General features: G+C 36.6%; 1 protein-coding gene across 1 annotated transcript in view; it reads left to right on the plus strand.

Annotated features, from left to right (window-relative positions):
• Nucleotides 1–6,715, plus strand: part of Gramd2a (GRAM domain containing 2A) — a 104,188-nt gene that overhangs the window by 55,274 nt on the left and 42,199 nt on the right. The window lies entirely within an intron of this gene.

The following is a 6,715-nucleotide window of genomic DNA, read 5'->3' on the forward strand; positions in this document are numbered from 1 at the left end:
TCCTTTCCAATTTGTATCCCCTTGATCTCCTTTTGTTGTCAAATTGCTCTGGCTAGAACTTCAAGTACTATATTGAATAGGTAGGGAGAAAGTGGGCCGCCTTGTCTAGTCCCTGATTTTAGTGGGATTGCTTCAAGTTTCTCTCCATTTAGTGTGATGTTGGCTACTGGTTTGCTGTAGATTGCTTTTATTATGTTTAGGTATGGGCCTTGAATTCCTGATCATTCCAAGACTTTTATCATAAAGGGGTGTTGGATTTTGTCAAATGCTTTCTCAGCATCTAACAAGATGATCATGTGGTTTTTGTCTTTGAGTGTGTTTATGTAGTGGATTACATTGGTGGATTTCCGTATATGAAACCATCCCTGCATCCCTGGGATGAAGCCTACTGGGTCATGATGGATGATCCTTTTGATGTGTTCTTGGATTTGGTTTGCGAGGATTTTATTGAGTATTTTTGCATTGATAATTGGTCTGAAGTACTCTTTCTTTGTTGGACCTTTGTGTGGTTTAGGTATCAGAGTACTTGTGGATTCATAGAATGAATTGGGTAGAGTACCTTCTGCTTCTATTTTGTAGAATAGTTTGAGAAGAGTTGGAATTACGTCTTCTTTGAAGATCTGATAGAACTCTGCACTAAACCCATCTGGTCCTGGGCTTTTTTTTGTTTTGTTTTGTTTTGGTTTTGTTTTGTTTTGTTTTGTTTTGTTTTGTTTTGTTTTGTTTTGTTTTGTTTTGTTTTGTTTTGTTTTGTTTTGTTTTTTTGGTTGGGAGACATTGATGACTGTTCTATTTCTTTAGGGGAAATGGGACTGTTTAGATCATTAATCTGATCCTGATTTAACTTTGGTACCTGGTATCTATCTAGAAATTTGTCCATTTCACCCAGGTTTTCCTTTTTTTTTAATATAGCCTTTTGTAGAAGGACCTAATGATTTTTTGGATTTCCTCAGGTTCTGTTCTTATGCCTCCTTCTTCATTTTTGACTTTGTTAAGTAGGATACTGTCCCTGTGCCCTCTAGTTAGTCTGGCTAAGGGTTTATCTATCTTATTGATTTTCTCAAAGAACCAGTTCCTGGTTTGGTTGATTCTTTGTATAGTTCTTTTTGTTTCCACTTGGTTGATTTCAGCCCTGAGTTTGATTATTTCCTGACATCTACTCCTCTTGGGTGAATTTGCTTCTTTTTGTTCTAGACCTTTCAGGTGTGCTGTCAGGCTACTAGTGTATGCTCTCTCTAGTTTCTTTTTGGAGGCACTCAGAGCTATGAGTTTTTCTCTTAGGTCTGTCTTCATTGTGTTCCATAAGTTTGGGTATGTTCTGGCTTCATTTTCACTATACTCTAAAACTTCTTTAATTTCTTTATTTCATCCTTGACCAAGGAGTCATTGAGTAGAGTGCTGTTCAATTTCCACGTGAATGTTGACTTTCTATTATTTATGTTGTTATTGAAGATCAACCTTAGTCCATGGTGATCAGATAGGATACATGGGATAATTTCAATATTTTTGTATCTGTTGATGCCTGTTTTGTGACCACTTATAAGGTCAATTTTGAAGGAGGTACCATGTGGTGCTGAGAAAAAGGTATATCCTTTTGTTTGGGGATAAAAAGTTCTGTAGATATCAATTAAGTCCATTTGTTTCATAACTTCTGTTAGTGTCCATGTGTCTCTGTTTAGTTTCTGTTTCCAGGATCTATCCATTGGTGAGAGTGGGGTGTTGAAGTCTCCCACTATTATTGTGTGAGGTGTAATGTGTGCATTGAGCTTTACTCAAGTTTCTTTAATGAATGTGGCTGCCCTTGTATTTGGAGCATAGATATTCAGAATTGAGAGTTCATCTTGGTAGATTTTACCTTTGATGAGTAAGAAGTGCCCCTCCTTGTCTTTTTTTATAACTTTGGGTTGGAAGTCAATTTTATTCGATATTAGAATNGCTACTCCAGCTTGTTTCTTCAGATCATTTGCTTGGAAAATTGTTTTCCAGCCTTTCACTCTGAGGTAGTGTCTGTCCTTTTCCCTGAGGTGGGTTTTCTGTAAGCAACAAAATGCTGGGTCCTGTTTGTGTAGCCAGTCTCTTAGTCTATGTCCTTTTATTGGGGAATTGAGTCCATTGATGTTAAGAGAAATTAAAGAAAAGTAATTGTTGCTTCCTGTTATTTTTGTTGTTAAATTTGGGATTCTGTTCTTGCGGCTGTCTTCTTTTAGGTTTGTTGAAGGATTACTTTCTTGCTTTTTCTAGGGCATAGTTTCTGTCCTTGTGTTTGTGTTTTCCCTTTATTATCCCTTGAAGGGCTGGATTCGTGGAAAGATAGTGTGTGAATTTGGTTTTATCATGGAATACTTTGTTCTCCATCTATGGTAATTGAGAGTTTTGATGGGTATAGTAGCCTGGGCTGGCATTTGTGTTCTCTTAGGGTCTGCATAACATCTGCCCAAGATCTTCTGGCTTTCATAGCCTCTGGCAAGAAGTCTGGTGTAATTCTAAAGGTCTGCCTTTATATGTTACTTGACAGTTTTCCCTTATTGCTTTTAATATTCTATCTTTATTTAGTGCATTTGTTGTTCTGATTACTATGTGTTGGGAGGAATTTCTTTTCTGGTCCAGTCTATTTGGAGTTCTGTAGGCTTCTTGTATGTTCATGGGCATCTCTTTCTTTAGGTTTGGGAAGTTTTCTTCTATAATTTTGTTAAAGATATTGGCTGGCCCTTTAAGTTGAAAATCTTCATTCTCCTATTCTACTCCTATTATCTGTAGGTTTGGTCTTCTCAATGTGTCCTGGATTCCCTGAATATTTTGAGTTAGGATCTTTTTGTATTTTGCATTTTCTTTGTTGTGCTGATGTTCTCTATCGAATCTTCTACACCTGAGATTCTTTCTTCCATCTCTTGTATTCTGTTGATGATGCTCGCATCTATAGTTCCAGATTTCTTTCCCAGGGTTTATATCTCCAGTGTTGTCTCTTTGGGTTTTCTTTATTGTTTCTATTTCCCTTTTCAGGTCTTGTATGGTTTTGTTCAATTCCATCACCTGTTTGGTTGTGTTTTCCTGTATTTCTTTAAGGACTTCTACCTCTTTAGCAGTGTTCTCCTGTATTTCTTTTAGTGAGTTATTAAAGTCCTTCTTGATGTCCTCTACCAGCATCATGATTATATGATTTTAAATCAGAGTCTTGCTTTTCAGGTGTGTTAGGGTATCCAGGACTGGCTAAGTTGGGACTGCTGGGTTCTGATGATGGTGAGTGGTCTTGGTTTCTGTTAGTAAGGTTCTTAAGTTTACCTTTTACCATCAGGTAATCTCTGGAGTTAGTTGTTATAGTTGTCTCTGGTTGGAGCTTGTTACTCCTGTGATTCTGTCGGCCTCTGTCAGCAGACCTGGGAGTCTAGCTCTCACCTGAGCTTCAGTGGTCAGAGTACTTTCTGCAGGGAAGCTCTCCTCTTGCAGGGAAGGTGCACAGATATCTGGAGTTAGGACCTGCTTCCTGGCTGAAGATGAAGGCCCGAAACAGGGCCTGTCCCAGAAGCTGTGTTGCTTCTGCCTGTCCCAGAAGCTGTGTTGCTTCTGTCTGTCCCAGAAGTTGTGTAGCTTCTGTAGTGCGTACTCTTACTTGCACAGACTAGTCACTGAGAGATCCGGGACTCAAGATGGCTCCCCCAGATATTCCAAGGCAGAGCCCTCCCAGGCGGGGCGGACACCTCTCCTCTGGCAGGGAAGGTGCCCGGATGTCTGGAGCCCGGAACGTGGTCTGTCCCAGAAGCTGTGTTGCTTCTGTAGTCAGCACTCTCACCTGCACAGACTAGCCTCTGAGCCAGACTTGTTCTTTTTGTTGTTGTTGTTCTTTTTTTTTCTTTTTCTTTCTTTTTTTTTTTTTTTTGCCAGACTTGTTCTTAAAGAAGCAATATTAGATTTAGAATCTCTACAAATACACTTAACTCTTTATGTGATTAATATCTTCATGTTGTCAAATGGCATGAGGTTAAAAGATCTGGACACAAAACACCCTGAAAATTTTCATACCCTAAACATGCTATGCTTTCAGTAAGTATGTAATTTAAGTGTATTGTATGATGTATGTATGCTTATATCTATAAATGGCACTGATTCACAAATGCAAATATAAATCAACATTATTAAGCATCTTATATTGAGAAACCTATCAAAACAGCTACACACTAAGTATAGACATAAGTTAAAATTCTGAAGTTTTATGACTATTATTTGAAACTAAATGTCAGAAAAATTAAACTCAAAATATCTAATTATATTTAATCTTTCTTTTACTTATCCAAAGCCAATTTTTTAAGAAAAAAAAAAGAACCAATGATTAAAGACTATTGCTAATATATGTTATATGTATGTTTACATGTATATAATCTATAATTTCTGGGATAACATTATATCATACAAATCTAAGGATTACATTTTTAAATCTAAATGAGTTACCAATAGTCTTATAAAAATAAACCTTAATGAAAGTGTATCTATAATCCACTTGGCTACAACCAAAAGATTATCTTTAAGGTTTGCCTGCTCTGTATATGCAAAGCAATTAGCTTGTGTCGTCTACTTACCTGCTTTTAGCAAGGTAACTTAAAAGATCAGAGTCCAGTGCTTGTTTCCGTTCAACTTTACCAGGTTCTTAACAGAGTCGTGATTCATGTGTTTGTCTATTTGTCTGTCTGTCTCCCTGCCTGCCTGCCTGCCTGCCTGCCTGCCTGCCTGCCTGCCTGTCTGTCTGGGGATTTTCTTGGTATTTTCAAACATAAGACAGTATCTCATGTAACCCAGGCTGGCCTCAAACTACAGTGTAGCTGCAGATGAGCTTAGCTCCTGCCTCTACCTCCCAAGAGCTCAAATTACAGGTTATGAACTAGAGCTTAGCAAGGATCACTTAAATTTTTCTTTAAGCAGATTTTTTAATTTAATTTTATTTTATCTTTGAGATTATATATAATATAATTTTATCAATCCTCCCTTCCCTTTTATCCTTCCCAAACCCTCCATATACCCCTACTTTCTCTCTTTCAAATCCATAGCCTGTTTTTTCATTAACTGTTGTGACTTTGGGGTGCAATCTTTTTTAATGATCACTTTACAACTCTGTTTAAATAGGGCTGTCGCATGCATAGAATGGATTTGTGTACCAGGTAATAAGTCTATTTATGGTCAGTCATGAATTTTTTTAATTTTTAAAATCTAAAATCTTTAAACATTTTCCATTTTGTCTCAAAAGTAAAAATTCTCTCTATAACTATGATGTTTCTGTCTTTGTACTTCTATGGTCCTTTAGAATATATCACTTATAATGCAAAGCCTAAAGTGCTTTACCAAATTGCTTGCACAGGCAGAAAAAATTATTGAATGGGAGAGATAGGTCAGCAGTTAAGAGCACTGGCTGCTCTTCCAGAGGAACTGGGTTCATTTCCCGGAACCTACACAGTGGCTCACAACCATCTGTAACTTCAGTTTCAGAAGATCCAAGACCCTTTTTCAGCCTCTGTGGGAACCATGCACACATTTGATGCACAAACATGCATACAGGCTGAATACCCATACACATAAAAGATTAATAAATCTTTATAAATTATCAGTAATAGTCACCTTCTTTGACAGAAAATTTCCAATTGCATTATATAAACATTTTTAGGACGGACAGATTTGCCCAAGCATTTTGTAAACTCTCACCCTAACTCTTAAAAGGAATAAACACTGATTACCAACAGAGACATGCTGTGTATCTATGTGTAATGGAATCATTTCATCTCCACTGTATGAATGTGTGGCTTATCAATTTCACCAATGCCTCATGTCTTCAATGTGTTTGGTGGCATTTGGCTTTATTTCCAACTCCATTGGTTGACTATTGGGTGTTTTATGTATTTATTGAGCACTATGTCTCTCCTTTTATATTTAAACATTAATATCCTTGAATTTAGTATTTTTTATTTTTTTTTCACAATTGACATTGCATTTATTTATTATAAAATAGGAATAGGACCACTTGGAAAAAATATGAGAATAAATGAAATTAGCCAGGAGTGGTAGCATATACCTGGAATCTCATTCCTCCAAGCTGGAGGTCTGAGGATCAGAAGTGACTACATATCAAGTTGTAGGCCAGCCTGGGCCATGAGAGACTGTCTCAATTCCTCTACCCTTGAAAAAAAACCAACAATAAAAAAATGGCTATAAATGTATAAAACCTTTATAATGTTATCTAGTACTTTAAATTATAGCAACACATGGACATATATTTTTAAGGGTATCTAAAGTATTTAACTGCACAACAAAGAATGGTCCACGACCTGAGTTCCAGGGCTACACAGAGAAACCCTTTTTCAACAAAACAACAAAAAAAACAAAACAAAAAACCACCACCACCAACAACAAAATAACCCAAACCAAACCCANGAAGTCAAAAAATAAAATATAGGGCTGAAGGTGTAGCCTCAGGTAGAGAATACATATATATTACTCCCAGCTAATGTTGGGTTTATATATGTAACTTCTCAATTCCATATTGAGACCCAGGTTAGACATATTCAAATATACTTATGGGGCAGCACAATAGGATATTTGAAATAAAAATATATTAATAGTATTATCAATGTATTTATATTATTAGTATAGTATTATGAGTATTACATTAATGGTGTATGGTTAAGCAGGTATATACCTTATGGACTATCCTAGTATCTAGTGAAATACTACGTGT

The sequence above is a fragment of the Mus caroli genome, chromosome 9 (genome assembly GCF_900094665.2).
Source record: "Mus caroli chromosome 9, CAROLI_EIJ_v1.1, whole genome shotgun sequence".
In the NCBI taxonomy this organism is placed as follows: Eukaryota; Metazoa; Chordata; class Mammalia; order Rodentia; family Muridae; genus Mus; species Mus caroli.